The 21,732-nt window shown below is 42.4% G+C and overlaps 1 protein-coding gene across 1 annotated transcript in view; it reads left to right on the top strand.

The window, feature by feature from the left end:
- LOC115038391 (NACHT, LRR and PYD domains-containing protein 12-like) overlaps positions 1-21,732 on the top strand; it is a gene marked incomplete at its 5' end in the record, with an annotated part of 488,710 nt that overhangs the window by 354,146 nt on the left and 112,832 nt on the right. The window lies entirely within an intron of this gene.

The following is a 21,732-nucleotide window of genomic DNA, read 5'->3' as shown; positions in this document are numbered from 1 at the left end:
CGATGGTTATCGTTATCTCTTGACGGGCATAGATGTATTTTCCAAAAAGGCCTACGTGAGAGTTTTAAAGAATAAAAGCGCCTCAGAGACTGTTTTTCAAGAGAGCCGGACCCCCGAAAAGTTACAAACGGACTCTGGTAAAGAATTTTTCAACAAGAATTTCCAGAGGCTGATGAAGAAACAAGGTAAAACATTTTGCCACGGCCAGCGATCTGAAAGCTTTAATGTAGAGGTTAGGGTTAGATACCTGGAGGTTTTACATTTGGTGAAAAGTTATAACAGCTACCATGAAGGTATAAAAATGACCCCTCAGCAGGTGACCGAGGAAAATACATCTCAAGTTCTTTTCCTCTCAGATACAACTACCCCCGGTATATAAACTCAAAGACTACGATGGTGAACCTATCGAGGGCACTTTTTACGAAGCCGAGTTGCAAAAAGTAAAGACGGCTCCCAATAAGCTCTATAGAGTGGAGAAAATTGTAGCCAGTTTTGGCTATTTGGCTACAATTTGGGAGATACAGTGTGAGATCTTTGATGACTGAGAAGTTCTCCCCCTCAGAAAAAGTCTGACTGCATGATAAATGTCTTGTAAAACATTTGAAATGCTATAAATGTCATGCCGTAAAAGGCTCGTTGGTGTAGGGGTATGATTTGCCCTTAGGGTGCGAGTGGTCCTGTGTTCAAATCCCATTGAGCCCATTGTGTTATGTCACCAACATTTGCTACCATCATGACTCTTATCAAAGTTTGTCTCCTGTGGAAAGCGGTCAATCACTGCATTTCCTTCTGCTAAACACATTACCAACCACTAAATTACTGTTCCTCTTCTCCAGATACTGCAGGTAAAAGTTGTAATACAGGAAGTGATGGTTTTCATGAGTTTGATTCAGCAATGAACAGGAACAGACACTTTAAGATTGTACTTTACTTTGAGATTACTTTGAGATTGTGTTGTGTTGCCTTTATGAAAAAATTACTGCCCATAATGGGACAAATTTTCATTGTATGCTGAAGATAACTCATCCTAAGGATGTAAACACAAAGGCTGCCCCACTGTCACCATTCAGAACCCTCATTCCATATTACTTTCAAGTGACTTGCTACCTTGTTTTGTATGTTCAGTCACTCATTTGTCTTGTCTTTATTTCATTTATTTTGAGCATCACATGAAAACCCTGAAATTTTATTCTACTTTTATTCTACTTTACTCTACTACTATCTTGATGTTTTGAGAGAAAACAAAGACACATTTGAAAGAAAGACAAATGAGAGACCGGACATAATGAAGATGGTAGCAAGTCACATGAGAGTAATACGGAACCAAAGCAGATGGAAAGAAAGCCTTGTTGAAATGAACACATGGGTGCCATTATGTATAAGAGCATGTACAGAGCCGACGAAACACCAAAGAGAGCTGCTCAACATTAAAACATAGACAGCTGTACTTGAACTTTCATGATTTTCCAAAGGACGAACTTATCTGCAAGGCATGGGTGGGGTTAATTAGAAGTTGTCTGCCCGTTAGAGCCTCTGAACTGAGGGTAGGGTAACACTATAACTATCATGTCCAGATGGTGATGGTGTGCAACATGAAGAAAACATTTACTGCGCCTCAATGTGTTTGCACCTATCAGTGTATAAACTTCTTAATTTCCACTAGATTTATCCCCGGCAAGCCTGTTGACTGTGATGGCACACTTGTCTCATCGTTGCTCTTTGCAGAGACACTTCATAAGAGAAGACTATCTTATGTGAAAAAGAAGCACCTGGGGCACAAAGCCACAAGACACTGCATGCAGATGTACTTTGTTTTCTGGGTGCATGCAGCATCATGGCTCTGCTCTTGGCCACTACAAAATGTAATGATGTACAGAAAATAGCTAATTGAATTCAAATAAGATAAATACATTTATTTAAATCAAAAAAGGGTTACTGCAGATGAAGTATTTTCAGTCACATTAAAAGTATGAATTGTAGTTGAAATATAGCTGGCGATGCACGATGTCCTCTGTAGTGGATTAGTGATTAATTGGAATTTTCTCACAATCTAAAATCTATTCTGGGAAAATGTAACAATAACATGGCTCCTTAGATGTTAGTTGACATTACAATATATTTTTTACATTCAAGGTTCTCCTAGAATAAAAGGATCTTGGTGAAGTCCCTTTGAGGAACAGAGGGAACATAATCCTGTTGTTGATGAATATTCCTGATTGGTGGTTTTTCTGTCATTTCTTGTGGTTGTCCTGCAGATCTGGTTCTCTGACTGAACTATAAATGTTGTAGTATATGATCAATGCTCTGTGTGAGATCTTTGATGACCTAAAAGCTCTCCCCCTCAGAAAAAGTCTGACTGTATGATAAATGTGGTGTGCAACATTTTGAAGTCCATTAAAGTCTTGCAGCTAATGGCTTGTTGGTATAGGGGTATGATTCTTGCTTAGGGTGCGATTAGGTCCTGGGTTCAAATCCCCAACAAGCCCTTAGTGTTGCAAAAAATTGCATTATATGTTTTGTTTCATCTCCTTAAAGGAACTTTGCCAAGAAAATAAAAGAAATAAAATAACAGACACAGAAAAACCACCAATCAGGACATTTCATAAACAACAGATTTGAACCCCCGCCTCCAGAGGAGACTGCGAGCTGAACACATTGCCTTGGACCGCTCAGCCATCCTGACTGCTCAGAGAATGTGAACAGCCCATCAGATTACAAAAGTTTTCAAAAAGAAGTCTACTCTGGGATGAAGAGTGACGAGATGCAGCTCATGTAGAGGCACCAAGATCACAGGTTGTTAAAACCAGTCTGTCTCTGCAACAATGTCTGTGTCGGTCACAAGTGTGAGTGTGAGTCTGAAAAGCTGCTGCCTTTGATATATCACCTGATGATGTCAAAATACTCTGATAATCATAATTTGAAGGTGGTGAGTTGGAGCCTCTCACCTTTATTTCCACGTCCAGGTCATGGAAGCAATAATGAGAAGTCATTTCCACTGTGTGCAGTGCTGAAATAGCTCAGTTGGGCGAGTACCCGGTTCAAATCTGGATTTTGGTGCCTGTGGTCTATCCTTTAGAAGACTATCCATGAGTTGTGTGTTTTTAATTAATGAGAGATAAAAAACTGGGAAATGTCAAGGTACCAATTGAATCAACAGTTTCTACGAACAGTTAATTGAGGATTCAGTTGAATGAGGACAGATGTGACTTAAAGCAAAAACAAAGTCAGCAAAAAGAATTTTTCCCAGGAGGGCCCTCAGACAAAGAAGCTGGGTCACAGAACAGCACAGAGGATTTGAACCAATGGATCCAGAAGAGACTGCAGCACAGCCAGTTATGAGGAAATGAGGCCAGTTATGAGCAGAGTGGCCTAATGGATAAGGCCCTACCCTCCTAAGCTGGTAATTGTGGGTTCAAGTCGCATCTGGGGTGGTTTACAGCTGAGTGGTGCAGTGGAAGATTTCTGGGCCCTTAACCTGGATACCACAACCATCCTCTGCTAACAGCTAGCTCATCCATTTGAAAATGGCGTCTTTACAATCGTAACAATGCCACGCTGAAGAGGAAACATCTTCGGTCTTGAAGAAGTACTTCAGCATCATGCACCATCTTATTAGTTTTGGAAAGTAAGTCACTTGAGCGTCAAGACTGCTCATGTGCCATTTGAGGGAAAACTTGGCCAACTCCACAACACTCTTGCCTTAATTGCCTGTTCCACTATGTCTTCATTGGGCTTATCACAATGTCTAGTCGATGGATTGAGACTATCCTCTGCGAAGAATGTTTTAGAGTGTGGTTGCTGGAAATTAACCAGCAGTATCTGAAAAGTTTGATGACAAACTGCTTTGTGAAAAAACATTTCAGACCGTATTCAAAGCTATGTTGCCTCAAAATGGTGTTGGTTTGTTCTGCTCAACAACACTGATCCGATGTCCATGCCCAAAGTGTGCTCCTTGCAGATAAGAATTGGGGACCATTTCTGAACTGCGGTGGCCTCACCAGTCTCCTATACATCCATCCACTTTCTACTACTTACATTAGACCGTATTGTAATCTAAACACTCTGGATGTGTGTCCAGGATGCTTCAAGGACATTTTCCTGCCCTCATCTCCTCCAAACCATTGGACACAGCTTTGAGGAGTCAGAAAATGTGACATAATTACAGTGAAGCCGGTAAAGGTATGTGGTAGTGTGGCTGAGTGGTCCAAAGTGCTGGATTTGGGCTCCAGTCTTTAAGTATTTAAATCTCAAACTGTTATAAACCAAGTATTCATCCAGTGGCGACTATCACTTAGAGTCACAGCCCCCCCGCCCTTTTTCAGTTCGTGCCTCTGTGCCATCAAATAAAATTTTGTGAAGGATAACAAAAGAAAGACACAAAAGCTGAACTGTGATGGCAGGAATCATGGTGTGAACACAGTCTGGCAACTCTTCAGGGAAATACACAGAACAGTCTGTCTTTTCTGGAAATGTTTGGTGTTTCTAACACAACACAGCTGCTTGTTAACTTTCTACATAAATGCTTCTCTTTGGGATTGTCCTGCTCAGAAATTCAGTAAAAAATGATGATGGTCTGCTATTTTAAATAGATTTCTTGAGATCAGCTGCAACAACACAACCCTAATCCCTAATCACTGCAGTTAACAGTCCTCTCACCATATGCTAACGGTCCTCATGAATTTAAGAGGATCGTTGTCTGATCATTCTGTTCTTCAAACTGTTACCAAGACCACAGAAACTTCCTGCTGAAGGAGGACAACACATTTAATCAACAAACTGATGGGGAAAAGTTTAGAGAAAGTTTTCAGAAAGTCACAATTTATTATCCAACCTGAGTGTTGACTTGAGTTTTTAATTCAGGAAGTGCTGCTTGTTGGGGCAGTGTTAACTGACAAAGACAATAAAGAAGTAAAGAATCAATGTCTTCTAACTCAGATCACATCAGTCAGAGACACTATTGATTCCTTTCTGCATGAGTGTTTCTCTTTGGGGTTGTCCTGTTTGCAATTTGGACAAAATGTTTTATTTATTTTTTGACATCAGCCAAAGTCGTGAATTTGTCATCAACATTTGCCAAACTGAAGCACAGACTTGTGTTCTGAGAGCAGAAAGTGCTATTTATTGGGGTAGAGTTGACCATTTCAAAAGTCAATCACAAGGACAACAGATTCTATCAATTTTTGGGCGGTGGGGGTTAAGAATTTGAGCTCAATCTGACTTATATTTTCTTTGCTCTCTTTTCCCTTTTCAGTGTTCATTTACAAAAACAGCATTAATTCCTGGAGCCATGTTTTCTTCGGATCTCACCCAGATCACTCCAATCAGAGACACTGATGAAGTCTTTGTGCTTCTCTTTCGGGTTGACCTGGATGGAATATGGACAGAAATGATGAGCAATGCCATTCCTTTCTTTCTTATAAATAATATGTGGTTTTAGTACTATTAGTTGGGTTAGAGTTGCTGATTTCAAAAGTTAAGGACAGCAATTTTTGTGGGGTGGGGTTAAGGAAGTTTAATGGGGGTTTAATGCAGAATAGCTGAAACACTGGTTCCCTCATGCTGAGCAAAGAACTCTGTCACCTGGAGGGACCACCTCAGATGGCAAAACGTAGGCTCAAACCAGGGACCGTTTGGATCTTTAGTCTAACACACTCCCAACAGAGTTATTTCGGCTGCTGAAGTTCAATGTTGTGATGGCTTGAACCCATCCTCTGCTTTTTGTATATGCTGGATGTTCCGTTCACCGCTTGCTGCTCGCTCCCACCGTGAAGGTTTCAAATCCTCATTTTCAGTGTTACTTTACAGTGTAATCATAAAAAAGCAAAAAGAGTGACAACATTTTTGTGGTTTGTATTGGAGGAAGAAAATGCTTTACAAAGGTATCTGGTGTCACCACGACTGTGTTTTGAGCTTCATGAACAGTGTGCACGCTATGGTGGAGAAAAAATGGGAGGAGTCTTTGATCTCTGTGATGTCATTAGAACCTTTGTGACATCACAAATCAGTATCTCCTTTGATGGTTACTGATGGAACAGGAAAAGACCTCAGAGAACCTTTGAGCTCACCATCAGCAGGTTTCAAGGATATTTAGAGATCATGAAAGATGGACCTAAAGTCAGACTAATTCTAGACTGTGTAGTTTTTGTACACACAAGGCTGCAGCCTCTCTGTGTGAAACTTTTTTTTTTTCATGTTTTTCTTTATTGTTCATGCTGATAATAATCGTTCATCAGCATTCATCAGCAATTCATCATAATCAATCAGCAAGCCAATCCTGGCTGTTAAGCGGCCTTAGTTGTGATGTATGTGTCCCATATGGTCTAGTGGTTAGGCTTCCTGGTTTTCTCCTGGGTTCAACTCCCAGTATGGGAATCAGGCACTGCAACGCATCAACTAGTAAGAACTGTTTACTGAATGAAGGAATGAAGTTCCTTTGCAAAGACTGAGAACTGTGTCTCTGGTGGGACTCTCTGGAGAAAAAAATAGCTGACCTTGAAAAATGAGTGATGCTTCTTTTCTCTCACAAGTGGGAGGATGCATCTCTGCCTCACCTGCCGTAAGACCTGCCTTAACACCTTTTTAAGTATGTTCTCTGTTCTTGTTTTCTCATTTAGATGGCTCGGGGGTTTTGAGCCACCATTTTCTCAATGTGTTAAGTCCCATAAATCTCTGGCATGCTGTGACATGATGATCACTAAAAGGCCCCTCGGAATTGTTCTTCTTGCTCCACAGCTGCTGCCCCATTGGTGTCTAGCAGCATATTTGGGTGTCAGAACAAATCTGTGTGGTGGTAGCTTGGCATGCTACTTGTCGGAGGAGGAGCGCTGTTTCACCTCCCCCTCATCTTGGTCTTCTGGGTACAAGGGTAGACTACCTTGTCCCGGTGGACCACTCCAGAGGATTATTCTGCCTCTTTGTCAGAGTGGTCTGCTTCAGAACCAGCCGGTTCTGTGCACGTTTCTTGTAGGTCTCATTGCACTTCTGCAACCATCCTGAGGGGTTCCTCTGCCGCTCTGCACTGACTCCAATGGTACCAGGTGTCACCTTTGCCCTTGAGTCTTACTGCGTGTGACGTTCTCTCCATCACCTGGAAAGGACCCGTCCACCTGGGCTCAGTCTACTTTCTTTTGTGCACCTTCAGCCGGACCCACTCTTGACCCGGTACTTGTATTGGGTATATGTCGGCTCTAGCCGTATAGAGTACTCCGCGAATGTCTGTGATAACCCAATCATCCTGTGATAATCCTAGTTTTACCATTCCACCCAGTTCTTTAGCCTGATGTTTAGGATGTAAGGCTAGAGACACATGCGGGACGGCCTCCTCTGACATCTGATACCACTGCAATTGTTCTGGTGTAAGAGACACCGCTGCTGCCACTCCCACAGGAGCGACGTATATGTTTCGGGTGGAGATCTGCCAGTCCTTTCCCTCTAATTGTTCTCAGAACCTTTCCTGGAACCATCCTGTTTGGTTGCGATCGTAAAACAATGTTACATATGGAGGATCAGGGGGAGGCATGTAAGGCTCGAGGGACGCGATCCAGGGCTTCCACCTCATGAAGGCTGAGAGAATGCCACGGTGTTCAGTAGTTTCAGGTTTCAGCACGGCCCAATAGATGTCTGCATAGGAACCTTGCATTGGCTGGAGGAGGTAACTGCCTTGTTTAGAGGGGTTCCTGGAACAGGGCAACTCAGTCCCATCTGGTAGAGTCACCATGAGTCCATCTGGTCCACACATTATGGACCAAGGGAGATTGACAGGCACGGTTGGAGAGTAAATGAACGGATGTATAAGGCTTTGCTTCCCCACAGTGGTCAATGGCGGAGTTTGTGATTCCCCAGAGAAACCCATGAGTTTGTTTCTAGTTTGGTCTGACAGTGCAGCTGGTCGAGAGGTGTTCATCGTGAAGCACTTTGCGCTGGTATCGACCAGAAATGGCAGCACCTGTTTGTTGACTGAGACGAGTAGCATCGGGTCTGCCGTTAAGATGCCACCCAAGTCTCTCTGTGGGGTGTGTCACTGGGCATGGGATGACCAGAACTGGCCACCGGAAGCTGACATTTGGCAGGCAGGACCATGCCCACCGCCTCCATGCCCAGGGTGCCCTCGAGGTGTGAACTGAGGATATCCTGTGCCTCGTCCCCATGGCCTGTGCAGACATTCACGAGCCCAATGCCCTTCTTCTTCGCAGTAGTAACACCAGTCATTTGTTGTATAGTTGTCATAAGTTTTCCCTGTGGTGTTTGTTTTCAATAAATAAACCATACCGGTCAGTTTTGACCGGAAACACAAAAGTTGCGATTTTGTGCCACAGTTTAGATAATTTGGTTTCAAAGAAGTGACCTTGTTAAACATTTCAGTGAAGTACTCTGTGAGAAAAAGTACAACAGGTTTCTTTCTATTTTTATTTGTAATTAATTTGTATATAATGTGTTGGTATGAGCCTGTAATGAGGCCTGTAGGACATAGACAGCTAATACAAGTTCAAAACATGTAATGCTTATATGAGCTGAAGTCGATACAAAGATCTAATACAACATCAGCTGATAATATATGTATTATTACACATTTAGAATGGAAAAAAATGATTCCCGGTCAAAAGTGACCAGGGACACAATGGATGTTAGCTGAAATGAACACAACAGCAGGATTTAAATACCCACTCTCATAGAAGTTTTCTTTTCTTGCTTTTTTGTTATCTGAAAGGGCCCACTGTTGGATTAAGGGAAATGACCCCCCCCCAACTTATAATCAGAAAACAAAGTGACAAACCAGAAGATTTTTCACTGTGTAAGATTATTTTTTTATTATTTTTTTAATGCATTTGACAAAAAGGAACAAAACAGAGCAGAAAAAGACCTCGCTGAATGTTTTATTAAAGGCCCCAAACCCAGAGAAAACCCAGCTCCTCAGAAGCAGCAAGAGAGAGGAAACACAGTCGGAGAATTCAGATTAGATATGAGACTGATGGTGACATCATCACCTCAGCTCAGAGATCCATCAAAACAATCCTGCTGGAGATAGATGAGACCACACAAACATCCTGTCATGTTTCTCAGAAGGATCCAAAACAGGACTCGGTCAGCCTCTTTATGTCCTCATATATGTCTCAGTCCTCTTTGGTCTCATGATGAGCTGCAATATTTAACAAAGCAGTTATAACAGGAAGATTTTAACAACGTGGACTATTTTTTTGGTAACACACACACACACATACACAGAAGACACACCTTTTTCCGCTGCCTTTTTATAGCCGTAGTAGAGTTCATACCAGTCATAAATGTCCAAGTCCTCTTTGGCCTCATGATGTGGGTGAGCTGGAAGATTTAACAAAGCAGAATTTCAATAACGTGGGCTAGTTTTTTGGTAACACACACACACACATACACAGAAGACACACCTTTTTCTGCGGCATTTTTATAACCGTAGTAGAGTTCATACCAGTCATACATGTCCAAGTCCTCTTTGGCCTCATGATGTGGGTGAGCTGGAAGATTTAACAAAGCAGAATTTCAATAACGTGGGCTAGTTTTTTGGTAACACACACATACACACACACAGAGCTCTTTTTGTGTCATTGTTTTTCTTACGCAAGTGTTCCTTGTATTCCTCCCAGTCAATGTTCTCCCAGTCCACTTTGGCCTCATGATGTGGGTGAGCTGGAAGATTTAACAAAACAGAATTTGAAGAACGTGGACTAGTTTTTTGGTAACACACACACATACACACACAGAGAGCTCTTTTTGTGTCATTGTTTTTCTTACGTAAGTGTTCCTTATATTCCTCCCAGTCCACTTTGGCCTCATGATGTGAATGAGCTGGAAGATTTAACAAAACAGAATTTGAAGAACGTGGACTAGTTTTTTGGTAACACACACACATACACACACAGAGAGCTCTTTTTGTGTCATTGTTTTTCTTACGTAAGTGTTCCTTATATTCCTCCCAGTCAATGTTCTCCCAGTCCACTTTGGCCTCATGATGTGGGTGAGCTGGAAGATGTAACAAAGCAGAATTTTAATAACGTGGACTAGTTTTTTGGTAACACACACACATACAGAGAGCTCTTTTTGTGTCATTGTTTTTCTTACGCAAGTGTTCCTTGTATTCCTCCCAGTCAATGTTCTCCCAGTCCACTTTGGCCTCATGATGTGGGTGAGCTGGAAGATTTAACAAAACAGAATTTTAAAAAACGTGGACTAGTTTTTTGGTAACACACACACACACACATACACACACAGACACACACACACACACACACACACACACACACACACACACACACACACACACACACACACACAGCTCTTTTTGTCATTGTTTTTCTTACGTAAGTGTTCCTTATATTCCTCCCAGTCAATGTGCTCCCAGTCCACTTTGGCCTCATGATGTGGGTGAGCTGGAAGATGTAACAAAGCAGAATTTTAATAACGTGGACTAGTTTTTTGGTAACACACACACACACACACACACACACACACACACACAGAGCTCTTTTTGTGTCATTGTTTTACTTACGCAAGTGTTCCTTGTATTCCTCCCAGTCAATGTTCTCCCAGTCCACTTTGGCCTCATGATGTGGGTGAGCTGGAAGATTTAACAAAACAGAATTTTAAAAAACGTGGACTAGTTTTTTGGTAACACACACACACACACATACACACACAGACACACACACACACACACACACACACACACACACACACACACACACAGCTCTTTTTGTCATTGTTTTTCTTACGTAAGTGTTCCTTATATTCCTCCCAGTCAATGTGCTCCCAGTCCACTTTGGCCTCATGATGTGGGTGAGCTGGAAGATGTAACAAAGCAGAATTTTAATAACGTGGACTAGTTTTTTGGTAACACACACACACACACACATACACACACAGACACACACACACACACACACACACACACACACACACACAGCTCTTTTTGTCATTGTTTTTCTTACGTAAGTGTTCCTTATATTCCTCCCAGTCAATGTGCTCCCAGTCCACTTTGGCCTCATGATGTGGGTGAGCTGGAAGATGTAACAAAGCAGAATTTTAATAACGTGGACTAGTTTTTTGGTAACACACACACACACACACACACACACACACACACAGAGCTCTTTTTGTGTCATTGTTTTACTTACGCAAGTGTTCCTTATATTCCTCCCAGTCAACGTTCTCCCAGTCCACTTTGGCCTCATGATGTGGGTGAGCTGGAAGATTTAACAAAACAGAATTTTAAGAACATGGACTAGTTTTTTGGTAACACACACTCACACACACAGAGCTCTTTTTGTGTCATTGTCAACATCAGGATATCTGTGTATACCCTGAATGACTGAATGTGTGTATGTGTGTGTGCAGCAGACTAACTGACTCCCACTATGTAGTCCCAATACTCAGTCCTCCACGGACCAAGGTCTTGTGTTTTTGGCTGGAACCAAACTGGGGTGGTTGTTTGTTTCATTTTGTTGGTTCGTTGAAAGTATGTGAAATGTGAACATTTTTTGAAAGGATCCTTTCTTTACTGGCAGCATTAACTTGTTAAAAAATACTTCCTACTTTTACTTTTAACACTTTTAAAGTCCATTTAATATCAAATAACTTTTGACCCTCGATTACAGCAAATAACTACTTTTAGACTTTCACTCTAGTATTCTAATAGGTGACATTCACTTTACTCTAATTGTTTTCCAGTAAGCTAACTGTAATTTTATGCTGCTGGGTACTCTATACAAGACTGCGATTATTGGTACAGTTGAAGAAACACTGTCCATCTGCTGCTAAAGTAGGACAACATGTTCCTTCATACACAGATATTTTCATATTTTTGTAAGCAAAGATTACATCTGTAAAGAAGTCAGAAATGTGGTGAAGACGTTAAAAGCACCAAATTTCAGGCTTTTATCAGATGAAAAAAGTATAAAGTGAGGATATAAAAAATGACACCCAAAAATATTCTGGGTAAATACTTACCATTAGCTCCAGTCAGAACCATCATGGCACATATGAATAAAGACAAAGGCTTCATGGTGGATGCTGCAGAAGAGAGAGAGAGAAAAAAGACCTGTTCATGTTGTCCATTTTTGTGCAGGAAGCAGCCAACTTCTTCTGGTAATCAGTTCTTTAAATAAGGTAACAGATGACAGATGAGTCTATAGCAAACCTGTAGCAAGACTCTCTTCTCCTCTTCCTTCCTGCTTTCAGCCTGTGGTGGCTTCAGGTGAGAGATCACCTCTTAAATACTCTGACAGGAACAGAAACAGGAGTGGTGGTTACACGCAGTGCAAACATGAATGAGTCCCAATTACGAATATTTGGCTTCAGGCGGGAACTTTTAAAGAAGTAATTGGATAATTTTACTGGAATTTGTCTAACAATTATGTCAATTCGACAACCCACTTATTGCCCAAAGGAAGAAGAAAAGCAAATGTCCTTTTAACATCTATAAATGAAATAAATTAATACATGTCTATAGCAGCATCAGATGGAACGCTGTCTCATCCCTGATCTTTATGTGGATTGGAACCTTAATCACCAAATATAAGTATTAAGTGTCTATTTGTAGGACTGACAGCTGTTGACCGTGAGACTCACACATATGACATTTTTAACACACTCTCAGGCCGCATGTCCATTTTCCAGTAGAATAGTGAAGGATGTCTGTATGAGCCAAAGTAGGCTCTCAATTTATATTGCAGACATCACAGCAGGGAGCAACAGTCATGATCTTCCATCAGTGAGCCGAAAGAGAATTCAAGGTTTTGGTTGTGATGGCATTTTGGCTAAAGAAACTGTCCCCTGCAAAGAGTCAAAGTACCTGTTAACTCAAATCAAATTGATTTATAGAGCACCAAATCGTAACAACATTACTGATATCTTATGCTCATTTGTCTTTTTAGGCCGGGGGGTCAGCCTTATATTAATTTCTCAGAAGGAAAACTTGTGGGTGCACACCAAGAACTTTCTCTGACAGTAACTAACTGTTAGTGTACAAAGTATTGCCGCTGTTTTTATCAATCATAATAAGCAGGGAAGGGAAAGGATGGATTCCATTAAAGTCTCATCCTCGACTGAGATGTAGCAAATGTCACCTTCTGAGTTGTGCTGTGAAATAGTAGTTGATTTGAGATAATGAGGATTTCAATTGTTGTACAGGAGCACTGACGTGGAGATGAAATGTGACAGAGCTGTTTAAATCAGTAGCAACAAGGCCAGCAGCATTTGTCTCTGCATGCTCTGATGACACCATTCCTCCCCGTTATGTGTCTTCAGTCTGAGCAGTAAGGCAAACCTGACTGGCAGTAAATCTGATTCTATAGACAAGTTTACTCACATTTTTAAAAAAGGGTACCTGCTAATTTTGATTTTAGTTTCTTTAATTGAAAGTGGTGTCATGAGGAGGATATTCAGGGTTGTTTCACAGCTCCTGACTCCAAGAAGCAATCCCTAATCTTTTATTTCCTTCAAAAATATTTGTTTCCATAGGTAATGAGTACCATCCAGTCCACTGCATATATTAATTGCCCTGAAAGCCAGTTGTTACCTTTTCCATTCCCAATAAAAGCCAGATATTTGTGGGTCTGAACAGCGTTTTTGACAAGTGGACAATGTACATAAATCATACTGAAATTTATGATGTCGATGGAAGTAAAGTGAGATAATGTAAGAAGAAACACTCATAGAAGTGCTAAGATGCAGTCGGAGTTAGAGTCTTTGTAGGTTTATCTGATGTATGCAGATTTATTCTTTTTCATTTCGTGTGACTTCAAGGCATTTAACGGAAAGAATAGTTAACTAAATCTATAGACAGTGAGACTCAAACCACATTCTCCCAGATGAAAGTCTCTTATTGCCACACAGCTGAACACATATTAGAGCTGGTTTTCTGAGCTCTTACCTCAAAGAATTTCTGACAGAAAACCTTTTTCTCGTTTCCCATTTAGCTTGGGTTCGTGGTGCATTTGCCTTCTTGAAGCCAAAATCAGAAATACAGATGTGAATAATACTGATAAAATAAGATAAGATAAGATAAGATAAGATAAGATAGACTTTATTAATCCCTTGGGAGGTCTCCGTCAGGGAAATTGTTGTTCCAGCAGGTACAGCACCGACAAGAACAGTAAAAGAAAGCACACAGTTTGAAATATATAAACAACAAATGTACAACCATAAATATTCAGTTTTAGTGTCCCATCTTCTCCAATCCCTCTTTCTTCCTGCTACTCCTCCCCCTCCCACCTAGTGCAGAGTTATACAGTTTTATTGCTCGGGGGACAAAGGAGTCTTTGAATCTGTTGGTTCTGCACCTGGGGAGAAGCAGTCTGTCACTCAACAGGCTTTTCTGTGCACTGATGACAGGCTGCAGAGGGTGACTGGCGTTGTCCATAATAGCCAGCAGTTTGTTTCTGGATCTCCTCTCTGCAACTGTCACCAGAGAGTCCAGCTTTGTGCCAACCACAGAGCTAGCTCGCCTGATCAGCTTGTCCAACCTGTTTGAGTGCTTTGTGGATGTACTGCCACCCCAACACACCACAGCATAGAAGAGGGCACTGGCAACCACAGACTGGTAAAACATCTGCAGCAGTTTCCTGCAGATGTTAAAAGATCGCAGTCTCCTCAGGAAGTACAGTCTACACTGGCCCCTCTTGTACAGGTGTTCTGAGTTACATGACCAGTCCAGCTTGTTATCCAGCCAAACTCCAAGGTATTTGTAGTTACCTACAACCTCCACCTCATCACCCCTGACCAGCACTGGACGTGGACACGGTCTGGACTTCCCAAAGTCCATGACTAGCTCTTTAGTCTTTGAGGTGTTGAGGTGCAGGTGGTTCCTTTGGCTCCAGACAACAAAGTCATTCACCAGACTCCTGTACTCTTCTTCTCTATCATCCCTAATACACCCCATGATAACTGTGTCATCTGCAAACTTCTGGATGTGACACAGCTCCGAGCTGTAGCAGAAGTCTGAGGTGTATAGGGTGAAGAGAAGGGGGGCCAGCACTGTCCCCTGCGGTGCTCCTGTACTGCTGACCACAGTGTCAGACGTGGTGTCCGTCAGCCTGACATACTGCGGTCTGTCGGTGAGGTAGTTGGAGATCCAGGACACCAAGCAGGGGTCCACTTGCATCCTCAGCAGTTTGTCCTGAAGCATAAGGGGCTGGATGGTATTAAAGGCACTTGAGAAATCCAGAAAAAGGATCCTCACCGTGCCGCCTCCCTTATCCAGATGCGAGTGGGCGCGATGCAGAAGATACAGGATGGCATCCTCCACACCAACACCTGCCCGATAGGCAAACTGTAGGGGGTCCTGGGCATGTTGCACTTGGGGCCTGAGGAGGTTGAGGAAGAGCCGCTCCAGTGTCTTCATCAGCTGTGTTTTATCCGAATCTAATGTTTTTGTAGATTAGAAGAAATTATCCAGAAAAAAAAAAAAATAGACATTCTGGGTTCCTTTAGATTCTGCATAAGGCAGGTTACAGATTTAAAGATGTCAATATAAATGTTTGAGCTGTAAATATCAAAGTAAATGCCTATAAATCTGTTTTTTTTTTTTTTGTTTGCTATTCAAACTATTATCTTAGTTCAGAAAAACTAATTTGTATTTGACCAACAAACTGTAGATATCAGTAGCCAAAGAGATGTATATAAATGTATTAATTACATTTTGCATACATTAAATAAGTATTTGAAACAGGCCTGAATTAAGAATTATAATTATGAACCTTTCCAAAAGAGTCACTCCTCCTTGTCTTGTAACTTCTTCTGGAGCTGACTTTGTGCCTTGAGGGACTGTTTAAATGGATCTTGTTGTTGTTGGCTGTACACAGCTTGTTCAGTGCACCGAGTCAAACAACACTTTAATCCACCTGACTCTCTCATCAGGGTTTAAGTTTAGTTAAGTTTAGAATTTGTCTTTAGCAGCAGTTTTCTTGGTTGATTTGGAAGAGCTGGTGATCACTGTGTTGGTTGGCATTTTCCTTTATGAATGGATTTCTCTCCTTTCAGATTCTCGTTATGAGCAGTTATGAGCAGCTCTCTAAGTCAGACCTTTTGTAGGAGTCACAGTCACAGAATGTTGGAGGTAATTTAGCAATGTGTCAACATGTACACTGCATCTCATTTCAGTCCTTTATGAGAAAACCCACCAAAGACTGACCAGCAGAAAGAAGGGGAATAGGAGAGGCCTTTCCAAAACTTAACTGTCTGGGAATTTAGGTTACTGTAAACTAATCTCACTCTGGATGAGTTGACGTGATTGAGCAAATTTTGACTATCGAGGTCAGTTTTGCTGATCTTAGGAGAAAAGAGGCTAAAACAGGAAGGTCATAGGAAGGTCATTCATATTAAAAAGTCAGATGTTAAACAAATGATAATATCCAAAGTATTAATGTTAAACATTACTCCAAAATGAATTCCAGTTATCCCAGCTCATACTGGGAGTGTACACTCTGGACATCGCAGGGCCAACACATGTGGACAGACAGAGATGAACAACAACCACTCACACTTTAAAATCAGTTTGAAGGAAACCGGAGTACCAGGAGGCATGTGGAGAACACACAAACTTGGCACAGAAAGACCCCAGGCCAGGGAATCAAACACACAAAGTTCTTGCTGTGAGGCCGCTGTGCTGGCCCTCAAATCAAAAATGTAAAAAAAAAAAAAATGCCTAACCCTCTACCATAAAGTTAAATAAAATATTTAATAAAGTAACATACAGAACACACACTCCTTTACCTGTCAATATGACAAAGGGAAAGCTGGACATTTTACTTCATGACATTCATCTGACTAGTAGTCACTACTCTGCTTAAAGATAAAAGTTTCATGCTGCATATTTAACACATGATTAGGTTATTAGATTCTATTCTAATGCACTAATTTCTATGTAAACATCAAAAACATAAAATGTATCAAACTTAATTATCCTTTGTTTAGTTTAGTCTTTAGTGTAGTTAATTTAGTATGAGCAAATAAAAGCTGCCCTCTAATACGCCTCCATTTTCCGCCTGGGGGGAAAAAAAACACAGGTGGTGCCACTGTGGTTCTGTAGTTAGCTTTACTATAATATCTGATACCAGCAGGCATCATTTCCATAACACACACAGTGTGCAGACATCTGATCCAAATTTTGTATGTTTGCATTGATTTAATCCATCAATACCACAGTCTAATTTACTCCTGAACCTCCTCTCTGAAGACACACACACAAAAATGAATCCTCAAACTTTTATGTCTGTGATGTGTTCAGGTGTGTGCCCCACCCCCTCAAGCAGATGGATCCACATCACATTATTGATGATACCATTAACTATAACTTTTGACCAGGACATGTCTTTTGTCCCTCACATAAAACAAGTCAGGAGGGCAGCTTTCTATTACCTGCAAAACTTTAGGAAAATCAGAACCCCGTCTGTCACCTCACAGTCATCAGGGGAGCTGATTTATGTCTCTGCTGGTGGGTGCATTAATAGTTAGCAGGATAGCCTTTGATCTCCGGTGACGTCACACAGTCTCGTTGTGGAGTTATTAGTTGATGTTGTTCTGTAAAAATCTGCATCAGTGAAACATTCATTCATACACAAGGACATCACATATATTGTTGGAATAGAACATTTTTTTTCTGTGTGTGCTCCTGAGAAAGAGGCTCATGTGCTGCTTGAAGTGAATCAGCACAGCTTCTGTCAGGAACATCTGTTTGTTGCTGACAACATCTGGATTACAGATGACACATCAGACTGATATTATCTGTGTCATGGTGTTCAGAGATTTCAGCAGCTCACATCCAACACAGAGACTCTGAGCAGGCCCACCTGGTCTTAGACCCAGACCCAGACCCAGACCTAAATCCAAACCCAGGAGACAGAGGTTGAGTGAGTCAGTGAGGAAGAAGCTGCTCGTTCTCCTTCAACAGTTTGATCTGAGGAAAAGTCACTTCCTCTTTTCAGGAATCAGCTTCTACCATCTGTCCACTAGATGGACATAACTGAGCATCAACTGAGAACTGAGTTCTTCATCATCTGGAAACAGACAGCATTGTTTTCTTCAGCTGGAGCTCTTTGTTCAAATCTACATTGAGATTCAGAGCCAAATGTTTTTCCTTTCCTGGATTTACTTCATCATTTCAGTGACTCTGTGGATTCAGCTGACAAATGCAAAATACAACCAACTTTTAAACGATGACGTGTTGAAACAAAACTTTATTGATTCCACTTTGCAGAAAGAACACAGTGAGGCATTGACTGAACAGGACTTTACCTTTTCCAGATCCCTTCCTTCATCCTGATGAATGCTGAAGCAAAGAGATGTTTAGGACTCCTGTTCATGTTCCTGTCACCCCATCTGACTGATCTGTTTTTCTCCTCAGGAAACCAGAAAAAAGTCAAAGAGCACTTCCCAAGCTGGATTTTCCAGATCTCCAGATCTCCTCCACAGAAGGTGGATGTGATCTCAGGTCCTGGCCAATACTGGCCTCTGGTGTTCGATGCGGTGTATTACAGGTGAAGGGATTTAACAACTTGAAATTTCCTGCATGTTTTTGTCGCTCTCATTGTAGCTTGAAGGGTTAGGGTTAGTTATGCCTGTTATAAAAGGCATTCATGTGGGAGACCTAGAATCCATGATGTGTTACACCAATAGACTGTAACTGCACGCTAGTGGTCAATTAGAATAATGAACGTGGGTAGAAGATAATATAATACATAATTAAAAAACAAAACTCTGTCTTCTGCTCTATAAGACATCACTGGGACAAGATTCCATCGCCTTTGAAATGATTCAGTTGCCTTTAAAGTGACTCCCCATAATTCCATGTAAATACCAGCTGGCAGACAAAGTCACATCACAGTACAGGCACAGGAGAACTACAGTGTTTGAGAAATCAGAGCACACCATCAAACACAAACATCATGCCAAAGAAGATGAAGATCGCACGTGGAGGCCAAAATAACGGCAACACGGCAGAAGAAGGCCTGCTGAGGGAAAATGAAATGATAAAAAAGGCTCTGGAGGATGAACAGGCCCTGAGAGCAGCAGAAACACAGAGGGCTGAGAGAATGAGTCCAAACTCAGGGAGGAACTGGAGAGAGTGAAACTTATGTTCTCCAACTACATCAGGTACGATGAGATGCTCAAAAAGACAGAGCCACCGCAGAACAGATCATCTCCAAACACCTCAGAGTCCTCAAAGAAGGAAGAGCTGCTGGACGGTGAAGAGCCAGAGGACAACTGTGGAGAAACTCAGAAACCAAGGGAGGGAGCAGAGGCTGATGAAGTTGGTGGAGAACCTGACAGAGTCCCACAAAGAAATGAGCGAGATGTACAAAAACGCAATGGCTCTGTTGAAGAAAACCAGAGAGCTGAACAACGCCACAAAAAAGGACAATGTGGACTTCATTTTCACAGTGGAAACACAGAACCGACGTATTCACGGGCTGCAGAAGTTGCTGCATTCGCAAGGTAAAAACAGCAAACTCCAACCAGAACACATGTCCAATCTGATGGAAATGGAGGTCAACAAGCAGGAAGTGGCTGAAGTGAGAGAGGCCAAAAGCAGGCAGTTGCTGAAGTTACAGAGGCCAACAAACAGGAAATTGCTGAAGTGAGAGAGGCCAACAAACAGGAAGTGGCTAAAGTGAGAGAGGCCAAAAGCAGGAAGTTGCTGAAGTTTCAGAGGCCAACAAACAGGAAGTGGCTGAAGTGAGAGAGGCCAAAAGCAGGCAGTTGCTGAAGTTACAGAGGCCAACAAACAGGAAATTGCTGAAGTGAGAGAGGCCAACAAACAGGAAGTGGCTAAAGTGAGAGAGGCCAAAAGCAGGAAGTTGCTGAAGTTTCAGAGGCCAACAAGCAGGAAGTGGCTGAAGTGAGAGAGGCCAAAAGCAGGCAGTTGCTGAAGTTACAGAGGCCAACAAACAGGAAATTGCTGAAGTGAGAGAGGCCAACAAACAGGAAGTGGCTAAAGTGAGAGAGGCCAAAAGCAGGAAGTTATTGAAGTTTCAGAGGCCAACAAACAGGAAGTGGCTAAAGTGAGAAAAGCCAACAAACAGGAAGTTGCTGAAGTTACAGAGGCCAACAAACAGGAAGTTGCTGAAGTGAGAGAAGCCAACAAGCAGGAAGCGGCTGAAGTTTCAGAGGCCAACAAACAGGAAGTTGCTGAAGTGAGAGAAGCCAACAAGCAGGAAGCAGCTGAAGTTACAGAGGCCAATAAAATGGAAGTGGCTGAAGTGACCAATGCCAAAAAGCAGGAAGTCAATAACAACCAGACTCCAGTGGAAGAAGTTAGGCCTGGACCAGCACCTGAAAATCCACAGGCCAGCTCTGAGCTGCCTCCAGACGGACCAAGGAAGATGAAGAAGAGAAAGCACACCAACAATTCCAGATGGAAGAGGTTCATTGGCTTTTTTGGTTTCACAAAAAAGGATTTCCGGTCACTGGCGGTCACTGGCGGTTACTGGCGGTTGAGCTCTCTATTGTGCTTTGTCATCTCTGTGTTGTTTCCACTGTTCTTCTGCTATTATTTCCTAATTCACTCGAGTAATCAGGCAGAAAATTATTTTCACACCAACACTAGGTTTTAGAAGTCAATATCTCCCCTTTCTCCAAAGGTTATAACCGTTTCTGCTCCTCCGCTAATCAAACTACCCGATTAGCAATGTCCTCTAGCTCTCTGTCTCCACTCTCTGTTCCTCCTTCTCCTCTCCTCTCCTGTTCTCTGTGCCTCATGTTTAGTTATTCTTCTGCCTCCTTTTATGATAGCACCTCTTGTCATAGATGTAGGATGATGGTAGAAATGGAGGCGAAGATTAATGAGTTAGAATCCCGGCTCCGCACTTTAGCTAGCCCAGCTTATGCCAGTGTAGCTAGCCTCACTCCTGTAGCCGGTGCGGGCCAACCTAGACGAGTTCATACGGCAGCTAAGATAGTTTCCTCCCCCCCAGTGGCTCCCGAGCAGTCGGGATCTAGTCAGGGCGGCTGGGTGACTGTCCGAGACAAGAGGCATAGTCGTAGGCAGCAGCCCCCGGTTCACCACCGACCAGTTCACGTTTCCAACAGGTTCTCCCCTCTCAGCGACACACCCGCTGAAAAGCCGACTCTAGTGATTGGTGATTCTATTCTGAGGAACGTGAAGTTAGCGACACCGGCGGCCATAGTGAAGTGTATCCCGGGGGCCAGAGCAGGCGACATCCAGTCTAATCTGAAACTGCTGGCTAAGGGTAAACGGAAATATGCTAATATTGTTATTCACGTCGGCAGTAACGACACCCGACTTCGCCAGTTGGAAGTCACAAAAATGAATGTGGAATCGGCGTGTACTTTTGCTAAAACGATGTCGGACACTGTAGTTTTCTCCGGCCCCCTCCCCAATCGGACCAGTGATGACATGTACAGCTGCATGTCGTCATTTAACCGCTGGCTGTCGAGGTGGTGTCCCGAAAACAACGTGGGCTACATAGATAACTGGAGGTCTTTCTGGGGGAGACCTGGTCTAATTAGGAGAGATGGTGTCCATCCCACCGTGGATGGGGCCGCTCTCATTTCTAGAAATATGGCCGATTTTATTAGAAATCCAAAACCCTGACAATCCCGGGTCGAGACCAGGAGGCAGAGCCGCAGTTTAACACGCTCCTCTGCGCCTCAGTCAGAGCGGTCATCTGCCGAGAATAGAATAGAGTCTCTGTCTATGTTTAGGTCTATAGAAACTGTGTCTGTCCCCCGACCACCTAAATTTAG

Source organism: Echeneis naucrates, unplaced genomic scaffold, assembly GCF_900963305.1.
Source record: "Echeneis naucrates unplaced genomic scaffold, fEcheNa1.1, whole genome shotgun sequence".
In the NCBI taxonomy this organism is placed as follows: Eukaryota; Metazoa; Chordata; class Actinopteri; order Carangiformes; family Echeneidae; genus Echeneis; species Echeneis naucrates.
The sequence above is the reverse complement of the archived record's forward strand: the minus strand, read 5'-3'. Positions and strand labels throughout refer to the sequence as shown.